The sequence below is a fragment of the Eschscholzia californica genome, unplaced genomic scaffold, assembly GCF_041429995.1.
Source record: "Eschscholzia californica isolate CP2 unplaced genomic scaffold, dmEscCali1.0.p SCAF_3, whole genome shotgun sequence".
Classification (NCBI taxonomy): domain Eukaryota; kingdom Viridiplantae; phylum Streptophyta; class Magnoliopsida; order Ranunculales; family Papaveraceae; genus Eschscholzia; species Eschscholzia californica.
The window spans coordinates 61,175,467-61,198,240 of record NW_028238420.1 but is presented as its reverse complement, the minus strand read 5'-3'; the positions used below and the strand labels follow the sequence as shown (position 1 = coordinate 61,198,240).

At 39.2% G+C, this 22,774-nt stretch overlaps 2 long non-coding RNA genes across 2 annotated transcripts in view; one reads left to right on the top strand and one right to left on the bottom strand.

Annotated features, from left to right (window-relative positions):
- LOC147552818 (uncharacterized) overlaps positions 1-22,774 on the bottom strand; it is a 43,651-nt gene that overhangs the window by 17,726 nt on the left and 3,151 nt on the right. The window lies entirely within an intron of this gene.
- Positions 1,914-4,481, top strand: LOC147552819 (uncharacterized). Its single transcript, XR_015238149.1, has 6 exons — positions 1,914-2,143; positions 2,319-2,356; positions 2,960-3,506; positions 3,618-3,719; positions 3,912-4,227; positions 4,331-4,481. It is a non-coding gene; the product is annotated as an uncharacterized LOC147552819 (long non-coding RNA).

Genomic DNA, 22,774 nt, shown 5'->3' with positions numbered 1-22,774 from the left:
ATCTAAAAAAAAAAAAAAAAATTTTTTTAAGAGAGAGAGAAAAAAAAAGTTTGAAAGTCGCCGGCCGGCGACCCTGTCGGTGAAGATGATGATGTGGCTTGTTTTAACGAGGTGGTGTAGGGATAAATACCTTAACGCGTTATGCATAAACTAATCAATGAACTAGAGAGGGATAAATACCTTAACGCGTTTTTCCCTCGAACCATTCCAATCGCATGCAAAGATCGAGAGCTCCAATTGTAACTCCTCTACTTGAGACACCGAGTGAATAGACTTGATCTCCCTTCCTTTCAGACTGCTAGGACTTACTAGAAGGTTGAGAAAAACTCTTCTTCTTGACTAGATTGATAGAACGGGAGCTTTTTCTCTATATTCCTCTCTCTCCAATAGTTGTATATTCAGAGAGAGAGAGAGCTGTATATTTTTCCTTAGAGAAAAATCCACACCTTTTCTGTTCTCAACTGACCCAATATATAGACAAACCCTAATTAGAATCTCATTCAGATTAGGTTTTCTATTTTCTGGGTCACAGAAAAGATAATTACCAAAATACCCATTTTGGGGTATTTTGATAATCCCCTTAAGTGTGGCCGGCCAGGGCAGCCCACCATGGGCCTTATATGGCCGGCCCACTTACTCTGGTCGGCCATCTCATGGCTGGCCCAAAGAGCCTTCCTTCTATCTTGTCCCGAATCTCCATTCGGACCCTTTCGGCCTTTCTAGTTGAATCCCATCCAACTTTAGCCAGTTCCCGTCTAGTCAATTCTCTCCGATCAAGCTACCACTCTTATGTGTAACCCGTTGTAGGATCCGGTCTATGTTAGCCGCGAATCAACTCCTTGATCCGACGATCGTAGTTGGCTTCTAGCAAAGCATTACGACCCCTAATTGGACCGGACTGGATGATCTTTACGTGTGGTCATCGTTATCCTAACTGACAAATTGATCGCATTGCCACTTGGTCGAAGGACACTCCTTCGGAAGGACATCTCCTTCGGAAGGACATCTCCTTCAGACCGAACGGATAAATCCTTCAGGTGGCAAAGAGAGAAAACATGCTGGAGGAGAGAGAAAAGAAATGGAAGAGAGAGAGTAACGGTGTTATAACGGCAGGGGGCCATATGGGTATTTCTTATAAAGTAGGGGCCAGGCGGGAAGCTGGTCACAAAGTTGGGGGCCATTAGGGAAAGTTATTTCACCTCACCCCTCTCTCTCTCCACCTCATCTCTCCCTACACCTCATCCCTCTCTCTCTCTCCAATTCACCTCTCTCTCTCTCCAACTCACCTCTTTCTTCTCCGACAAGGTCGCCGACCGGAAAAATTTCGGGCCGGCGACCGTCACACCTAAAAAAAAAAAAATCTCTCTCCTCTCTCTCTAAATTTTTTTTTTTAAATCTCTCCACTCTCTCTCTCTCTCTAAAAACTCCGGCGAAGGGGGTTTCCCTTCGCCGTAGTTTTTAGACAGAGAGAGAGTGGAGAGATTTTTTTTTTTAAAAAAAATTTTTAGAGAGAGAGGGAGGAGAGAGTTTTTTTTTTTTTTAAAGGTTTGAAGGTCGCCGGCCGGAAAATTTTCCGGCCGGCGACCTTGCCGGAAAAGAAAGAGGTGAGTTGGAAAGAGAGAGAGAGGTGAGTTGGAGAGAGAGAGAGGGGTGAGGTGTAGGGAGAGATGAGGTGGAGAGAGAGAGGGGTGAGGTGGAAATAATTTTTTTTTAATGTTTTAAATTTAGAATTAAGAAGGGTAGTAATGACATTTACTTGAAAATAGGGGGTCATATTTGAATTTACGAAAAAAAAGGGGCCATAAAGGAAGCTGGTCACAAAGTAGGGGGCCATATAGGAATTAACTCTTAAAACAAAAAAAAAACCGCGAGGCCTTACACCAAAAAAACCCCTAAAGAAAATCTTTGTCTCTGTGATGGTACTTTTACTCGTCTCTCTCTTTGTTTTATGCTCGTCATCTCAGACGACCCCTAAAAGAAAGTCCTATAAGAAATCCTTCATCTGGGTAAGTTCCCTTCTCTCTCTCTAGATGAAATCCTTCACAGTTTCTCTTAGCCTCTAATTAAGATCTTCTTCTCTGATTTTATTATGAGGTCCATTCGAATTTTGGGAATATCTTCAACTCTAGATTGTTCTTCTTAGGTAAGCCTAAGCCATCATCTTCTTAGATAATTATTGACTAACTTGCTTAGCATGAAAAGGGGTTTCTGGATTTTATAGGGTTTCTGGATTTTTTAGGCGTACTGAAATCATCTAAGCCTTCCTTGTTTTCAATTTCATTTTCATCATCTTCTGTATGAATACCCTCTTTATGCAGGTTTGGTACTCATTTTAAGTATACCTTCTTTACCTTCTGTAAGTATACCTTCTTCTTCTTCTCTCTATGTTTATGTATTTTTACTGATCATAATCATTAATTTCAGATATCAAAGTGATCTATTTGTTTCTTTCTTAGGGTTATTTGATTCATGCAATTGAGTTTGTGACTTCAGAATTTTTATGGATGCATTATGGTGCCTACCTTTAGCTTACTTGGGTTATTGAATTCATTACTTGCTTGCCCAATTGATAGTTTTATTATTAAGCTATAGGCATACAGAATTTGAAATAAAAGATTTCTAACTTGTTGAGGTTTAGGTAGATGCCTTGTTTGCTTAAAGTTCTATATGAAATATATAAATTCTAAGATGATTTTGTATCTAAATAGCCATTCCCAACTGGCGGAATTAAGATTATACTCTGTGGTCATGGGAAATTCTCTTGAATTTTTACCGTTTAAGTTGTTATCATGTACTCTTTATAGATTGTGATCCACTTGAACTTGATACACATGTAGATGAATAGTTAGTCCCATATAGTGTTAGCACCATTTTCACACTAATTACAATGTTATCGATGTGATACACATAAATTTTCTTAGATAGCTTAAATGAAATAGATTGGACTTATAACTTTCAGGAAGCTATGCATTCGTTAGTCTCCGGTTGGATCCCTACCAAAACCAAATGTTCTTTCTACAGTGTTTCCTATGAATATCTATGGGGTTCCAATCAGAAATGCTAGTGTGAACTATGCCCATTTTAACCATAGAATTGAGTCCCCTCGGCCGTATTATGAGTTTAATTCACAAAAAAGGCATTGCTCCCCCAACAATTTTGTTGTCAGATCTGAACTTGCTGGAACAGGCTCCCATGGTGCTACCTATTACCTTAACTGGTAAATATGAAAGTTGCAACCTCATTCCTTATAAAGTTTTATTCTTGTTCACTTACTGATTCTTTTTCCTTCTTGGATTCGGCAGAGTTTCAGTTAGATTCCAAAATCAGGGAAATTTGTTTCAATGCTGTAACTTTGTTCATTGTCGTCTTTTTGTTTGTGTATATGTTGGTAGCTCATCCTTTTGTTTTAATCTTTGATCGATACCGAAAGACAACACATCATCGGGTGGGCCATGTATATTTTGGGTACAATCCCATTGAAGCGCATGGACAGCAGAAGCCAATTGGTATTGATCTTTTCCTCCTTGGCACTTAAACGATATTTATGCTCATTTCTTTCAATGTATAGCTTGCGAACTCATTTTCACGACCGAGTTTCTATGTTTAATTATATGCAGGAATGTCTTTAGCGATGTATGGGTTTAGTGAGAAAGAGTGCATCTGTCTTTTTCTTTCCAGAGGGAACTCGGAGTAAAGATGGAACTCTTGGTGCTTTCAAGGTGAGATGTTCATTAATTTTCTGACCATCCGACTAAGGATCAATTAACTATAAGTGGATTGGTTCATAGACAAAGTTTGGTGGATGTGTGACTTTTCATAACAATCGTTAGTCATATTTTTTTTCTTGGAGAAAACTATCTGCATATTAATTGTTAGATATTCATCATATTTTTCCTTGTTGGTGCATTTAGTGTGGCAGCAAAAACTGGAGTTCCAGTTGTACCCATTACTTTGGTTGGAATCAGGAAGCCTATGTCAGTGGGAAAGGATCAGTGGGAAAGGAGACGTCACTAAATTCTGGATCAGTGAAGGTTATTATTCACAAGCCTGATGAAGGTAACAGTGCAGAGACAATGCAAGGAACACTATTGCAGATGGTCTGAATCTCTGCGGTAAGAAGAATTCATCATGTCTATCATAGTAAAATATGGTTCATTCTTCTCCATTGAAGGAAACAGTGCAGAGACAATGCAAGGAACACTATTGCAGATGGTCTGAATCTCTGCGGTAAGAAGAATTCATCATGTCTATCATAGTAAAATATGGTTCATTCTTCTCCATTTTTAAGTCATTGAATACTAAGATGTGTGTTCTTTCTTTTTCTTTGTAGGGATTGAAATTGATGAAGAAGAAGTATGAATTTTGAAGACCTGACTTTGTCTTCAAAAATTAGTTGAACTTTATAAATTTGCCTTTCGATGTGTTATCAATTTCTTTTGAAATTTATGTTTATGATGAAAATAACAAGTTATTATTCATTATGTTGTTGTAGTTTCTGGATCACCTACTACAGCAATGGGTGCAGAAAAATTATTTTTAAAAAAATCAAGAAATTTATTGCCGACGGTTCATGTGCCGTCAAGAAGCTGTAGGAAATTTGGCTCCAGATTTTATTGCCGGCGGTTATTACATTTTAAATGCCGCCGGCCATAAATTTTGGAGGGAAATTACTAAGTTACGCTGACCGTAAGTAAAATACAGATAACCATCGGTAGTACTTCTGCCGACGGTCTTATTTCCGTCGTCAATGTCGTCGGTACTGCCTACCTGTTTAAAGACGACGCCTCGGTGCCGTCGGCATAGAGTTCTCTCTCTTCTCCCTCTCTTTCTTCTCAATGTCTCCGGCGAAGGGGAGGAGCCCCTTCGCCGGAGCTCGTCTGGTTTGTTTCTTCAAACCAGACGGGATCTGGTTTGAAGAACAAACCAGACCTCCGACGAAGGGGCTCCTCCCCTTCGCCGGAGATGGAGAAAAAAAAAAAAGTTCGCCGGAAATGTTGTAGTCGTCGGAGATGGTGGAGTCGTCGGAGAAAGGAAGAAGAAGCTGAAAAGGATTTGGTTGTTTGGGGGAAATAAAAAAATCTAATTTTTTTTGTTTCCACCCAAAACTTCACACCTCGGAAACTATTTAGCTTTCCCCAAAGCGCTGGCCTCACTTTTTCCCCGAATAAATTAACTGTTTCTTTTAATATGAATACAATTTTTTGTGGTTTTATTTGGATTTGGAACGGTTCGACTTTGATTGACTCTAGTGATTTAGACTTACCTCTTTAAGTGTTGAACAATGAGAACACTTTGAAATACAAAACAAGGAAAACCGACGCGAGTTACTCTTGTCTTAAGTCACAGAAGCTACTATAAATCTTCCATGGATGATTCATAATGCGCTAAGAACAATATCATGATTACTTAATAATTCAGAACCCTGTGTGTTTCCTACTGAACTTCACTATTTCGAAACAACACGAATTTTATATACACAACATTTTTGTGATTTTGTTATATGCACACATTTTCATACTTCCATTCCTAAATTTTGAGGGATAGATCAGGGGTGCCTTTAGAAGTTCCTAATAGTCAGCATAGTCGATGGAGGGGGACAGATCCACGATAAACAACTCTACTACTCTCTCTGATTGTATCAATAAAATACCCAGGTGGGAACCCTATTCTGATTGGTTTTGGGGTCATGTGAATTGTGAAGGACTAGAGTATTATGTGTGAATATAGTGCAAAACTGAGGAAGTCTTTTTGGTGAATTGGGTCTGGCAGTTATAGTTCCCATAGGTTTTTGCCCGCCCACTTGTTTTCATGTGATCACATGGTTGCTTTCAGTTGAGCCACATAGTTTCTTTCTCCGTCAGGTGGTTGTCTCGCTCGTCTGACCACTCGAAACACCATATCGATTGAATTGAGCTCAAGCATGTACTTGCCACTTTTGTTTGAGCGTCAGACATGCACGACTGGTTAGTTCATATATGACATATTATTGTTATAAGTTAAAACTTAAGAATACTTGTACAAACTCTAAATTTGTTTGAAGTGGTCCTAAATAGAGATGGTCCAAGATCCATCATATCAAGACAATTAAGCCCTTCAAACCTACCCCTTCAAATTTCAAAAACTTGAATAGGAATTTTACATAAACGAGTCTTGGATCTAGGGCTCCAACTATGTAAACTTCATAATTGGGAGTCCATCGTCTTTGCTGCATAGAAATCACTATAAACAATGACATAGGAAGTTTTGAAAATCATCCCAACATGAGTTGACACTTTTCATCAAAAAAAAAAAACATGAATAGACACATGTCTAGCTAGAAAGAGAGAGAGAGAGTCCCTCAATCTTTCTGACCAGTCAGTGTCTTACATGGGGTCGACGGTAGCAGTTTCTCACGGCCCATCACTTAGAGGCGCCAAGCTGCACCAAACGGAAGCCCAATCCGCCCCCACTCAGCAGCCCACTCAACATCACAAACTTAAGCCGGGCTGCCTTGTATATAAACTTATATAGGCTTCATTTTGCACACTTATGGGGCTGGCCTTGAGAGACTTCTCTTGATATTTGTGGAGCATAAAGAGAACTCTAGAAAATTCTCTAGATCTCTATGAAAAGATCCATATATTTCCCACCATTTAGATCATCTACATGACTACATGCTACATGCGTACCAGTCTTGTCAATCAATTTTGTAGGCTAAGTAGTATAATGAACCTTTCATCAAAAAAAAAAAAAAGTAGTATAATGAAGGGTGCACGGTGCACCTCTCATGTGTAACGATCCCACCTAGAAGCTGCCCATCGCATCAGACCTCCAACTTTCCATGCAAAAACAAGGACCAACTAAAACACAAGACTGAAACAGAGAACATTAATGAATGAAAACTAGGAAAAAGGATAAACAAGGCGCAAAGGATCTTGAATCTTGTTGTTAAGACTTAAGAACCATCCCCGGTATTGTTATTAATTGCATCAAACAACTTAATGTTGTACTCTAGTACTATTTCAGGAAGTTGATCAATGTTATCCGTCTGCTTTCCTATTTAATTGAGAGCTAGCATGTTATGTTAAGAAGTTTTATAAGGCCTCCCCAATTTTGTTAAAAGGCCTCCCCATGAACCATTTTACTTGCTAAATTATCACTGAGGGGAGACTTTTTAACAAAAATGAGGGGGCCCTATAAAATCTCCCTGTTATGTTTCATACTTCCTTAGGAAACAAGACTTTGGTCAAGAAAGACATGCGTGTTTGAACAAGTAGAATCACCTCAATTCCACGTATACCCACTCATAGCTATTTTACATTTTTTTTCTTAGACCCTCTGGTCTCCCTCACTAAGCCCTCAAATAATTTCACATTTTCGAAGAGGATTATGTTATATTATATTACTGAATTTGTTCCAAGAGAAGTATTTGAGTAAAATGATGCTTTTTTTAATGATTTCTCAACATGAATCATATATTTCTTATATAAAATGGTGTATGATTACACGAAGTTGTTTTTTAAAATAATTTTGAGACCGTTGGGGTAGTTGAACTTTAGCGTTTGTAAATTTTAATTCTTCAGTGAAAATTACATTCTTGTTCTATTTTTAGTGTGATTGTATATCCACTTGTTGATGATCTCCTAAGAGCTCGATGAGAAGAATGCAATCGTGCATCTATATCTTCAGTCTGACGAGTAAAAACAAACCAAAATTGGCTCAACTATAACAAAGATAAAATTCTTTGGAGCTTTAGAGATTTTTTTTTTGCTTTCAAATCACTTTAACGGTCGATCAAGATTGATCAACCGTCAGCGTCTAAGTCTCACAAAGCTACTATAAATTTTCCATGGTTGAATTTTGAAACAAAACTGACAATGCACCTGCGGTTTAGTATTTCATAGGAAGGATGATTCAAAATGTTCTACTGCTGAGAACGATATCATTGTTACTTAATAATTCAGAACCAAATGTGTCCTACTGAACTTTTTTGAAACAACCACGACAATTTTACATACACAACCAATTTTGTTATATGCGCACATCTCCCTCCACTTGGACGAAAGTAACTATAGCTGTATTTGCATATAAACTTTGTTTCCAGCCCATTTAGATGTCCTCAAAGTTTGTTATGGGTGATTTGTTATATACACATATCTCCCTAGAATGTCTTTAGGCAATTTCTTTTAACTTCATGTAGACTGTAGGTTGAGAAGCTGTTGGAAGGTCTACACCACTCGGCTAAACCGAGTGGATTAGGTCCACGGTTAGGATAAGGATTCCTAAGTTAATTAGGTTTCCTAGTATGATTAGGATTGTTGTATTAGATAGAGTTAATTAGAGTTTCATATTTCTAAAACTTCTCCTATGTAAACCTATATAAAGAGATCCATACATAATGTAATATACAAGTTGTAATTTAATAACAAAAGGTTTTCACCTATCTCTCTCTCTCGGTTATCATCATCATCACTCGGTTTCCACCTCAATCACCATTACAACACACACTCGGGACATCAACCGAGTTCTTCATCACCATATCTCGGCCTTTACCGAGAACCACACTTCACACTCTCGGTTATAACCGAGAGGTGCTGTGATCACTCTCGGCTATACCGAGAGCATATCAATCCCACTCGGTTTCACCGAAGTGCTAAGCTTATACATCTCGGCTTCATCTCATCCGTTTTCCTCGAGTTTCATCGAGTTGATTACTTCAAGGTTTAAACCTCTTCACATGGTATAAGAGCCTAAAATTTTTTTTTTGAATCATGACTACTCCCGAAACTTCGGAAACTTCTCAAGTTCACAATAACATCAATAGTGGACCGTTTGATGTTCACCATTCGGATTCCCCCACTACTATTCTTATTACACCACTTCTAACCGGTGATAATTATTCCTCATGGTCTCGAGGAATGTCAAAAGCCTTAAGAGCAAAAGGCAAACTAGGTTTCGTAGATGGAAGCATCAACAAACCCACCGATCCTAATGAGTTAGAACAATGGGGACGATGTAACGATCTCGTCTCTAGTTGGCTTATCAATTCGGTAGACCCACCTCTTCGATCATCCATCTTATATGATGAGACGGCTTCCGATATATGGCATAATCTTTATGACCGATTCCATCAAAGTAATGCTCCAAAAATCTTTCAACTCAAGAGAGCAATTTCTTGTCTTAAACAAGACAATTCCGACGTTTCAACATACTTTACTAATCTCAAGGCTCTTCAAGACGAACTCAATTCCTTGTTAATCTCCGAGCCTTGTACATGTGGTCATGGTCGTTCCTTGGTAGAAAGAACTAACCAAGATAGAGCCATGGAGTTTCTCCAAGGACTTAACGATAGATTTTCCTCTATTCGGAGTCAAATTTTGTTGATTGAACCCTTCCCATCAATCCTACGTATTCATTCCCTTATTAAACAAGAAGAGGTTCAACAAAATCTCATTACTCCTATGCATAACGACTCCAACAACGCTGCCCTTGCCGTTGGTAATAATGAATATAATCAAAACCGTTACAACGGTTCGGAGAGGCAACGTACAAAAAGACCTCGACCCTTTTGTGACAATTGCAAGATTCATGGTCATGATGTTACTTCTTGCTATAAGATACATGGTTATCCACCCAATTATGGTCAACGTAATCGAAATCGCAATCGACAAGACCCTATGGCCAACTCGGTTTTAGATCAAGGTACGGGGGTGCCTACAACAACTTCATTAACCAATGAACAATACCAAAACGTCCTTGCTCTTTTGGAACGATCCCAACAGCCCACATCTACTAATTCTAACGGCACCAACAAAGATCCTCTAGTCAACTTAACGGGTAAGTTTTCTTCTTCCTTTCATCCTCCTTGGGTCATTGATTCGGGAGCCGCTAAACATATTTGTTCAAATCTCTCAAGATTTTCTTCTTATTCCCTTGCACCACCGGACTTATATGTTCGATTACCGGATGGTTCCCGAATCAAGGTTGATCACATTGGTACCATCTATTTTTCGAATAGATTTTATTTACAAGATGTGCTTCATATTCCATCTTTTCAATTTAATCTCATATCTATTTCTCAAATATCTAATTCACTTCGTTGTACCGTCCTTTTTGACCGCAATTTGTGTGTTTTTCAGGACCGAACAACGAGGACGGAGATTGGGCATGTTAGTCTTCATGATGACCTTTACTTCCTTCGCACGGAGCGTCCCATCCTTTCGGTTTCAAGTTTAGATAGTTCTAGTCATGAGTCTTTTTCTTTATGGCACTCCCGCTTGGGACATCCATCTTTTAGTCGTTTTCAATTTTTTAATTCTAAACTTTCATGTTTGAATTTTAAATTTTTATCTAATAAAGTACCGTGCGAAATTTGTCCACTTTCTAAACAATCTAGGTTACCTTTCCCACTTAGTACTTCTTCTTCCTCTCATATATTTGAGTTAGTCCATGCGGACGTATGGGGACCCTTTCCGGTCCCATCCACCTCCGGGTGTAGATATTTTTTAACCCTTGTCGACGATTATTCACGTTGTACTTGGATTTTTCTTATGAGTTCCAAATCGAATGTTAGCAAATTCATAACTAATTTTTTCGATTATGTTTCCACGCAATTCAATTGCAAAATCAAAACATTGAGATCGGACAATGGATCCGAATTCATGAACTCCTATTTACAAAATTGGTTCATTGAAAAAGGAATTGTACATCAACGTAGTTGTACTTACACACCACAACAAAACGGGGTGGTTGAACGAAAACATCGCCACATTCTTGAAGTGGCCCGTTCCTTACGCCTTCAAGCAAATCTTCCTCTCTTCTTTTGGGGAGAATGTGTGTTAACCGCGGTTTATTTGATAAATAAATTACCGACACCCAACCTAAAAGGTAAGTCTCTTCATGAACTTATACTCGGTTCTCCTCCGAATCTTTCCCACCTTCGTGTGTTTGGTTGCCTTTGTTATGCACGAATTCCTTTGGTCAAAACAAAGATGGATGCCCGTTCTTCCGCCGGAATATTTCTTGGTTACCCTAGTGGACAGAAGGGTTACCGTATATACGACATCTCAACTAAACGAATTTTTATTTCAAGAGATGTAACGTTTGTCGAAACTCGATTTCCAATGTCCTCTTCTCTTCCGGCGGAACCACCACCTTCATGTCCTCCGCCTCATCTATGCATTGAAGACAATGGTACGTTTTCCTTTCCGGCGAACGTACCGAAACAGACCGTCCAGCCGACGGACAGCAGCTCGGACGAAGCTGCTGTTCCAGTCAGTTCTGGACAGGATACAGACGCAGGGGTGCCTCCAGACACCCCTGCCAGACCTGCTTCGGGTCTGCTACAGACCGCCACTTCGGGGGTGCCTGCAGACTCCACTGTCGGGCTTCCCTGTCCAGGGGCGTCTTTAGAGTCAGTCGCTCCATCATCTACCGACACCTCCTCGTCACCTCCCTCACCGAACGTCATTCCCACTTCGGATTCCGACGAGGAGAATTCCGGCCGCCCCAAGAGGTCTCGCCGGCCACCGGCCCATCTTGCGGACTACATATGTTCAAACACGAGCTCAATCAAGTATCCACTTGAAAATTATTTCTCTATTAACTCGTTTTCCACTTCCCATCAACAATTTCTCTCTTCGGTCTTGACAACAACCGAACCAACATCTTTCACTCAAGCAATGAAGTCCTCTCATTGGAAAGACGTCATAGCCAAAGAAATTTCGGCCTTAGAAGAAAATAAAACTTGGACGATTACCAGTTTGCCACCTGGCAAGAAACCCATCGGTTGTAAATGGGTGTATAAATCAAATTCAAGTCCGATGGCTCCATCGAACGCTATAAAGCACGCCTGGTAGCTAAAGGATACACCCAAATAGAAGGGTTTGATTACAATGACACTTTTGCTCCAGTTGCTAAATTAGTTACTGTTCGTGTCCTTCTTTCCATCGCCGCCATCAAAGGCTGGACTCTCCATCAATTGGATGTCAATAACGCTTTCCTTCAAGGTGATTTGAATGAAGAAGTTTACATGAAACTTCCACCCGGGTTTTCCTCTCAGGGGGAGTCTAAAGTATGCCACCTTCACAAATCCCTTTATGGACTAAAACAGGCCTCCCGTCAATGATTTTCAAAATTTTCCTCCGTTCTTATCGAACGTGGTTTTTCTCAATCCAAAAGTGACTATTCTCTTTTTACTTTTCGTTCTCACTCCACTCAGATCTACGTTCTCGTCTATGTGGACGACATAATTATCACGGGAAATAATGATCATGCTATTTCCCAGTTAAAGGTATTTCTTAATAAGGCATTCTCCTTAAAAGATTTGGGACGCTTACAATACTTTCTTGGTATTGAAGTATCTCGCTCGTCACAAGGCATTTTTCTATGTCAACGGAAATATGCACTTGATATTCTAAAAGATTCTGGACTAACCGCTGCACGTCCTTCGGAGTTTCCCATGGAACAAAAACTCCGCCTCTCTCCCACCGACGGGACACCATTGGCCGATCCGTCAATTTACCGTCGCCTCATCGGACGACTACTTTATTTAACGGTCACACGACCGGATATCACTTTTGCAGTTAATAATCTCAGTCAATTCATGCAAACACCCAGTCAAGTACACCTAGACGTCGCTCATCGCGTACTACGATACTTGAAAGGTACACTTGACAAAGGAGTCTTCTTATCCGCAAACAGCTCTCTCCACATTACAGGATACTGTGATTCGGATTGGGCTGGTTGTCCTTCAACCCGTAGATCAACTACAGGATATTTTACAATGATTGGGTCCAGCCCTCTTTCCTGGAAATCAAAGAAACAACCCACAGTTGCCAAATCTTCGGCAGAAGCAGAATATCGAGCTTTAGCCATACTTACATGTGAATTACAATGGCTCAAGTATTTATTACTTGACTTTGGAATTGATCACTCCGACCCGATGACAGTTTACTGTGACAATCGGGCCGCTCTCCACATTGCTGATAACCCCGTCTTCCACGAACGTACCAAACACATTGAGATAGATTGCCACATCGTTCGTGAAAACATTAAAGACAACGTCATTGCCACGCGCTTCACCAGTTCAGATAATCAGTTAGCGGATATCTTCACAAAAGCACTTGGGGCAGAACCGTTCAAGAACATTATTGGCAAGTTAGGGGTTACTTCCATTCCCGCTCTAACTTGAGGGGGGGTGTTGGAAGGTCTACTCCACTCGGCTAAACCGAGTGGATTAGGTCCACGGTTAGGATAAGGATTCCTAAGTTAATTAGGTTTCCTAGTATGATTAGGATTGTTGTATTAGATAGAGTTAATTAGAGTTTCATATTTCTAAAACTTCTCCTATGTAAACCTATATAAAGAGATCCATACATAATGTAATATACAAGTTGTAATTTAATAACAAAAGGTTTTCACCTATCTCTCTCTCTCGGTTATCATCATCATCACTCGGTTTCCACCTCAATCACCATTACAACACACACTCGGGACATCAACCGAGTTCTTCATCACCATATCTCGGCCTTTACCGAGAACCACACTTCACACTCTCGGTTATAACCGAGAGGTGCTGTGATCACTCTCGGCTATACCGATAGCATATCAATCCCACTCGGTTTCACCGAAGTGCTAAGCTTATACATCTCGGCTTCATCTCATCCGTCTTCCTCGAGTTTCATCGAGTTGATTACTTCAAGGTTTAAACCTCTTCACAATGAGACACAAAGTTAATCCTTGCTTTAGAGAAATAAACTGTCAGTTATGTTTTCAAAAAAAAAATGAGACTTTTTGTTGATGGGAGTTTGCATCAAAATCTCCATTTTTCCTGTTAATGTGAATGTGAAGTAAGCTACTATGTAGTTTTTTTTTTTTTTTGATGAAATTGTTACTTTGTAGTGGAAGAGTAGTGGGTCTATGCAAGATCATGGCCATATGGGTGAAACAAAAAAATTGATTTGAGGAGGGCTAAATGGGATATAACATTCCACACATTTGGGTGGGGCTTTGGTAAAACATTTTTTTTTGGTTGAGCTGTTGAAGTGTCAAATTTTGTCACCAAGATTTTTTAATTGGAAAATTTAAAAAATACAAATGATAACACGATATATATATATAATTAGGGCCTCTAAATTTGGGGGCCCTTGGCGGTTACATAGGCCCAGAGCCGGCCCTGTGTTATGGTTATGTATGTGAGTGAAAATACGCCAGTCGTCTTCGGGTATGTATGAGACACAAAGTTAATCCTTGTTTTAGAGAAATAAACCGTCAGTTCTGTTTTAAAAAAAAAAATGAGACTTTTGTTGATGGGAATTTGCATCAAAATCTCATTTTTTTTTTCCTATTAATGTGAATGTGTGAAGTAAGCCACTTTGTACTTTTTTTTTTTTTTTTTGATGAAATTGCTACTTTGGAGTGGAAGACTAGTGGGTCTATGCAACATCATGGCCATATGGGTGAAACAAAAAAATTGATTTGAGGTGGGCTAAATGGGATATAACGTTCCACACATTTGGGTGGGGCTTTGGTAAAACATTTTTTTTGGTTGAACTGTTGAACTGTCAAATTTTGTCAACAAGATTTTTTAATTGGAAAGTTTAAAATATTTACTTTCAACAAAAAAAAAATTAAAATTAAAATATTTAATTCATTAAAGGACATTAAATCGTCATCTCAAAAGTGAAATTAATATTTATTTTTGTTGAAATAAAGCGAAATTAATATGTAATAAAACATCTTGATCCATCTTTGAGAGACACCATATTTGTAATAACTTAATTAAAGACAAAAGTTGGGATGTTTATATGGAGGCTTCTAAACGATGCCATTCCAACAAAAATTAAATCTTCACGATTTAATGTTGTGGAATCAAGATTATGCCCTATGTGTAACACTTTGGAGGAAGATATCAACCATTTATTTAAAGAATGTCAATTTGCTAAGGAAGTATGGTTTCGCTCACCTCTTGTTTACGATTCACGGATAAGAAGACTTTAAAGGAAATCATTAAGAATGGTTCATAGAAGATGGTGGAAACGAACGAGTTAAAATGAGTTGTTATATTTTATGGTCTCTGTGGAAGGCTCGTAACAGGAAGATATTTGATAGTATACCTCCTGATTCTATGAACATCATTAATGAAGATGTTAAGTTGTTTACCGAATTTTATATCCAACTCGATATGAATGCTGATAGAGGAGTACAAGACAAGGCACTGGTGGTTTTTCAAAATAGATGGGAACCCCCTACAGGTGATACAATAAAACTAAACATAGATGGAGCCTATAAGAATGGAAAATGAGCATCTGCCGTTGTAGCCAAAAACTCGAGGGGAGTATGCATACTAGCTATCACTGATCATTATGAAATTAGTAGTGCTATAGAAGCTAAAGCAAAGGCTGCTCTCTTGGTTGTTCAAACAGCCAGGCAATTGAATATGACAAAGGTGATTATTGAAGGAGACGCCATAAATGTTACTGGAGCCTGTTTGAAGGAAGAAGACCAAATTCCATGAAAGATTCGACATATGCTACATGTTAGAACTAAAAGTCGCGGAAGTTATCGAACCTATCCTAGAAATTGATCCGATTATGAAGATTAATCGAAAAGCTAAGTCAAAATCAAATATGCGAACAGAATTTAACGAGGTTGGGCTTTAAAGCCTACGTCCTCGGGCGAACAAGAAATCTTTATTGAAGGATAGATGAAGACGACTAACACAACCCGCAAGTTCGTCCCAAGATGGTACCGTATAGAATTAACCTTCTATACTAAATCTTCGACGACAGAGAAATTAAACACCGCTCAAAATTATGAACAAAAATTTCTCTCTCACTTGCTCTCTTTCTAGCTCTCTCTAAAGAAGAGTTGTTGTTGTTTGTGTTGGTGTGTTTTAGATGTGTTGATTGGATCCCCTATTTATATATAATATAAACCGACAATTTAGGCAATTGATTGCTAAAATTTGGAACCCATCAAACCGCCTATATCCATCATATTGCTAAACCGCCTATTGCAATTGCTAAACCGCCACTTGCAATTGTCAAACCGCCAATTGCAAACACAACCAAACCGCCTCTTACAATTCTCCACCTCGTACACAATTTGATACTCTTCAAATTTTGGACGAACACCAGGATACTCCTTGTAAGATATATCTGCTTTTTGTAACTTCATTTGACTGCGCCATAGGACCATGGCTGCCTACGTACCCTTTTATAGGATCAAGCCGTTTGTACCATTGGCGAGGGGATTGTTTCAATCCGTAAAGAGACTTCCTCAAACGACATACTTGATTTTCTTTACCCTCAACCTTGTATCCCTCAGGTTGAGCCATATAAATTTCTTCTTCCAAATCTCCGCGCAAGAAGGCGGTTTTAACATCGAGTTGTTCTAACTCAAGATCACTGTGAGCAACAATACTCAATAGCACCCGAATAGAAGTATGTTTCACGACCTGTGAGAAAATCTCATTGCAGTCGACCCCTTCTTTCTGTGCATAATCCTTGGCCACTAGTCTTGCCTTATACCTTGTACCATTGATCTCGGAAGAATCTTCTTTCTTCTTGTACACCCATTTACAACCAATAACAGACTTACCTTCGGGTAATGGGACAACCTCCCACGTCTGGTTTTTGTGAAGAGACTCCATCTCTTCTTGCATAGCAACCAACCAACTCTCTCTTTCCGCCACGGTAATAGCTTGTTTGAAGGTGACCGGCTCGTCGTCTTCCACCGAGGGTGCATATTCAACCACATTTGCCTGCCCGTAATGCCTAAGAGGCTTGTCTGACCCTAACCTCTGTACCGGCTTATATAACCGTTTCGGCCTAGTGTGTACCGAAACATCCTGCTGCTGTTGTTGTAAAACTTGTGTACCTTCCCCTTGAACCTCCTCATGATCGGGTTCATCAACTTCCTCATCCTGAGTATTATCCTGATGCTCCACCTGATCATGATTCCTAGAAACCCGTTGGTCTTCGGCTTCTACTTCCACTACTTGAGCTTTAGTAGACCCAACATCACCACAACTAGGCACCGTAGCTTTCGCCATAGCTACAATGACGACTCATCAAACGCCACATCTCTGCTGATTACAAACTTCTTGTCTTTCGTACACCATAGCCGATAACCCTTGACTCTTGTAGCATATCCTAAGAAAATTGCCTTCTTTGCTCTATTGTCAAGTTTGTTACCTTTAACATGGTAATAGGCCGTACAACCGAAAATCTTAAGTCTCCCGTAATCTGCATGTTCACCTGACCACACCTCGTAAGGTATGCCGCCATCTAAAGAAGAATGTGGAGACCTGTTCACAATATAACAAGCTGTAGCAATAGATTCTGCCCACCATTCTACGCCTAATCCCGAATTGGAGCGCATACATACATCTAGCCTTCTCAAGTAGTGTACGGTTCAATCTCTCTGCGACTCCATTCTGCTGAGGTGTGTTTACTACTGTCCAGTGCCTCACAATGCCTTCCTGATTACAAAACTCCTTGAATGCCTAATCCGTGTACTCGGTCCCATTATCCGATCTTAAGGTCTTCAGCTTTCGACCAGTTTTGTTCTCAACCATTGCTTACCACACCAGGAATATGTTGAATACCTCATTCTTATGCTTCAGAAAATAAAGCCAGACAAATCTCGAATGATCATTAACGAATGTAACAAAATACCTGGAACCACCCTTGGAAGGTAACTTTGCCGGTCCCCAGACATCGGTATGTACGTAGTCTAATACCTCTTTGCTCCTGTGCTTGCTTGAAGAGAACGTCACCCTGTGTGCCTTCCCGAACACACAATGCTCACAAAACTCCATGCAAGGCTTCTTCATGTCCTTCAACAAGCCTTTCCCGCACATCAAAGATAGACCCTTTTCTGACATATGCCCAAGGCGCATATGCCAAAGCCTCGTACTAGCCGTTGGATCCCTTCCACTGACTCCTACTGCTACATCTCCAGTAATTGTTGTCCCCAAAAGTTTGTATAAATTATCGTAACGAGTACCTCTCATTACCACCAAAGAACCCTTAACGACTTTTATGGAGCCATTCTCTATAATTATCTTACATCCGTTCCGCTCCAACACACCAAGGGAAATTAGATTTTTCCGCAAATCGGGTATGTGTCTTACATTCGTCAATGTTCTCACCACTCCATCGTGCATCTTGATACATATTGTTCCGAGTTCCACAGTTTTACATATGCTATCATCACCCAGTATAACTGTACCACCATCTATACTCCTATAGGTAGTAAACCACTCCCTATTTGGACACATATGGTGTGACGCCCCTGAATCAAGCATCCACCTATCAGAGATCTTCTCAGACACCTCTGTTACCGAGAAACATTCGTCTGGGTCTTCTGACACATATCCCGCCTCTTGCATCTCTTGTTTCCCTTTGTAGCCTTCGTTCTTTTGCTTCAACTTTCTCTTTGGACAAGCCGCTTTAAAGTGACCAAGCTCACAACAACTAAAGCACGTTTTCTTGAAAGAGCCTCTAGATTTGGATCTAGATTTCCCGCCCTTTCCCTTTCCTCTTTCATTACTCCTCCCCCTTGTTGCAAACAACCCTTGTGCTTGTTCCTTGTCTACTCCACCCGACGCCATACTGTTAGTAGCAACCTTACGAAGGTCATCCGCTAATAACGAATTTCTCGTTTCTTCCATGCTTAGACTATCACCAACAAGCATCAAAGTTTGAACAAGGTTCTCATAGGATTTAGGTAATGAAAGTAACAATATGAGGGCTTGGTCCTCATCCTCAACCTTAACATCAATATCCTTCAAATCTGAGATAATCCTGTCAAACATATTCACATATTCCTGAATAGAAGAACCCTCTTCCATTCTACATGTGAATAATTTGGATTTTAAGTAGACCCGATTCGTTAAAGTTTTCGTCATGAAGTTGCTTTCTAGCTTTAACCACACACTCGCCGCCGTTGTTTCTCCGTGTACTAGGAACGCCACGTCCCTAATGGTTGCCCGTGCTTCGAGATCTAACTCCTCCCAATCCTCATCTGACATATCTCCTGGTTTCTTTTCCGTCAACGTCTTGTGTAATTTCTGCGAGATTAGCAGATTCTTCATTTGCATCCGCCAATAAGAAAAATCATTTTTCCCATTGAAACTTCTCTATCTCATATTTCCCTGATTTGACCGTACCACTTCTCGATCCCATCTTCTCTTCGTTCAATCTCAACAAGGCTCTGATACCAATTGTTAGAACTAAAAGTCGCGGAAGCTATCGAACCTATCCTAGAAATTGATCCGATTATGAAGATTAATCGAAAAGCTAAGTCAAAATCAAATATGCGAACAGAATTTAACGAGGTTCGGCTTTAAAGCCTACGTCCTCGGGCGAACAAGAAATCTTTATTGAAGGATAGATGAAGACGACTAACACAACCCGCAAGTTCGTCCCAAGATGGTACCGTATAGAATTAACCTTCTATACTAAATCTTCGACGACCGAGAAATTAAACACCGCTCAAAATTATGAACAAAAATTTCTCTCTCACTTGCTCTCTTTCTAGCTCTCTCTAAAGAAGAGTTGTTGTTGTTTGTGTTGGTGTGTTTTAGATGTGTTGATTGGCTCCCCTATTTATATATAATATAAACCGACAATTTAGGCAATTGATTACTAAAATTTGGAACCCATCAAACCGCCTATATCCATCATATTGCTAAACCGCCTATTGTAATTGCTAAACCGCCAATTGCAATTGCCAAACCGCCAATTGCAAACACAACCAAACCGCCTCTAATAGTACAAGATATCAAAGATGAGATCTCAAAATTTGAGTCGGTAGTCTTTCAAAATATCTCAAGAACAATAAATGTCGCAGCGCATAAATTGGCGACAAATGCATTAGTCTCTCAGAATAGTTTCAGATGGGAGGACAAAGAACCCCCACCATTTATTGTTAAATTATTGATTTCAGAACAAACTTTAGTTGTATCCGACAATTTTATTGAATAAATAAGGCCAAAGCCTACTTACATAAAAAAAAAAAAATTAAAGACAAAAGAAAGTTGATGATGGCATAAACATAAAGAAGACAAAACACATGAGCAATTTGAAGGTGGAAAAATAACTCTAAAACAATTTGTATCGAATCTTAATAAAATGTACAATGCTCTTTTTTACAAGAAATGTCGGAGTCAACAATAAGCTGGTAAAAAAAAAAGAAGCCAAATTAAAATCTGGACATTAAAGATAAAAAAACAACTAATAACGGGATCGGTCCATACAGAATGGGTCTTTAGCTTCATTGGGCCATCGACTCGGGTTAGATTGGTGACTGCTAATTTAGCGGGCGTCCGTTAGCTGACACATGAATTTGTTGAAGTATGTCCTACCATTTTCATCAGATGCCCATGGCTTCTATTTTCTCGGTCAAACTGATTGGATTGAGGTCTTTGCGATCTTTTCCCCCATTGCTGAGAACAATTGTTGGGGCAAATTAGGTTTACTTTAGTTGGAGAAGGTTAAATATTTTCCGGGGTGCGAAGACTTGGTCAAAATTTGGTAAATTTGGTTTGACAATTTTATCTTGTAAGTTGTTATAGGGAAATAAATTTAGGGACTTCAAAAATATTTTCAAATTTTGAGTGGTTTACTAATTAATTACTCCAATAAACAAACAAAACCCTACAAAATCTTGAAAGGGATCAACCACAAAGTTTTGTTTTCTTCTAGCCAACTCCATTACACCCCCATTAGCTTTGTTCTCAAAGTTCTTCATATTCATGACTTTTCTTTCAAAAACTTCCTTTTATTATTCATTACTTATCTTCATCTTCATTTTTAAACCATAAAAAAAAAAACTAGCATTTTTACATTTAAACAAGAAATGTTAATTTAACTTTGCCATTTGTGAGCAACTAGCTCATTTGACCTCTCATTGTCTCCATTTTTAGTTTTATTTTCACCCTTACCATATTTTTGTAATTATGATTTGTTTTGTTAGAACACCCCATGTCCCCTCTTCCTCAACCGCTTTCTTCAACATAAGAAGGTTGCATGTAGAATTACCAGCCGACCCGACGACTTTCACTTTTTTATTATTTATTTTTATTTTAATTCTCGTACCTCATTATTATCGCCCTACGACCACTTCATTATTATCGCCCTCCACAAAGTCTCTCTATCTCTCTTCTCTCCCGTTCATCCATCTCTTTTTATCTTTCTCTCTCCCGGTTACGTCAAATGAAACTTTTCTTATCTGGAAATCAAACGAACTGGAATTCTTTTTTGCCGTGGATTTGACACTAAAAGTGGAGACGACGTTAGTACGAAGAAGAGTAAAAAAAAAAGATGAAAATGAAAAGTGTTGGTGGTGGCAGTGGGATATGAAAAGAAAGTGTAGTAGAGGAGAGAGACGGATGAAGTGGGAGAAAAAGCTACATGAGGTGAGAGAAAAGTATAACTACAAAAAAACCATCATGGTAGAAATAAACAAGGGTGCGATTTTGGGGAATAAAAAAAATTCTCCGGAGAATAAAGACTTTTCTTAAAATTAGTCAAATAAGATTGACTTTTATGTTTCTTTTTATTGCTAAGGGGCTTCTAATTTTGGGAGTTCAAAATCAAACAAATTTTAGAAGGCTCCTCCATTTCATCACCTCTCTCTACCACCTCATCTTCACGCCATCTCATCTCTTCTCCGGCGAGGATCGCCGACCGACTAATTTTCCGGCCGACGACCTTTAAACATAAAAAAAATAAAAAATATTTTCTCTGCCCTCGCCGGCCAAAAAATTTATGTTTGAAGGTCGCCGGCTAGAAAATTGGCCGGCCGGCAACCTTCGTCGGAGAAGATGAAGTAGCAGAGAGAACAGATGAGATGGAGGAGAACTTTCAAAAAAATATATTCTCTATTCCCCCAAAAAATGAATTATGTATTCCACACTGAGCTAGTAACACTTTCTCTTTCTAGATTTTAGACTCAATAGGCGGTTGATCATTGACCAAATTGGTTGATACTCTGCTATTTTTTTTCTTTTTATTAATTTCCTGTAATTACAAGTTTAATGCTTCAAATTCTTATTATTTTGCCTTCAGTCTTATCATTTCTTTTTTTTTTGCAAAGCCTTCTCATACTTTTTTCTTTTTTGATGAAAGGAAAGCCTTCTCATACTTTTTTTTGTTGAAAGCGAAAGCCTTCTCATACTTGGTATCTCTAATAAGGGCAAGACAAAAAATAAAATAAAAACAAAATATGACAAGAACAACAATTCGTCAACGTTTGGTTGTTAAGTGATAGACAATATTGACATAAACTAATCCTAGTGGTCTATAATGTTGACCTAAATAAATAAATAAATAAATTCTTTCAACCATACATTTTCATCTCTAATATGATGCCTATGACACATTGACACCTCAGGTACAAATGAGCAATTGACTTTTTGGCCGGGTGCCCCGGTTGGACGGGTGCTTTTTGGATGCTTATGACACCTTTCACACAGTTAACTCAAGTTGCGACGAACAATTCGTGCATCCTTCAGATTACCCGCAACATCTATTGGTCGAGCACAACCCTCTGCTAGACATGCAACTTGGGCTGATGGTACATGTATGGCCTTGGTCCTTGATAACAAATGTTTCATTAATGATCCTTTCTTCCAAGAGGACCAACTACACACATTGATTCGTCCTGATAAGATGGTTCGACATCATGTATAAGAGACTCTGACGATAAAATCAGTAAGCTTACATAAAAGGGATATTCTAGAGTGCCCAGTTAGGTGCCCTAAAGGGTGTCCAGTTGGGCACTC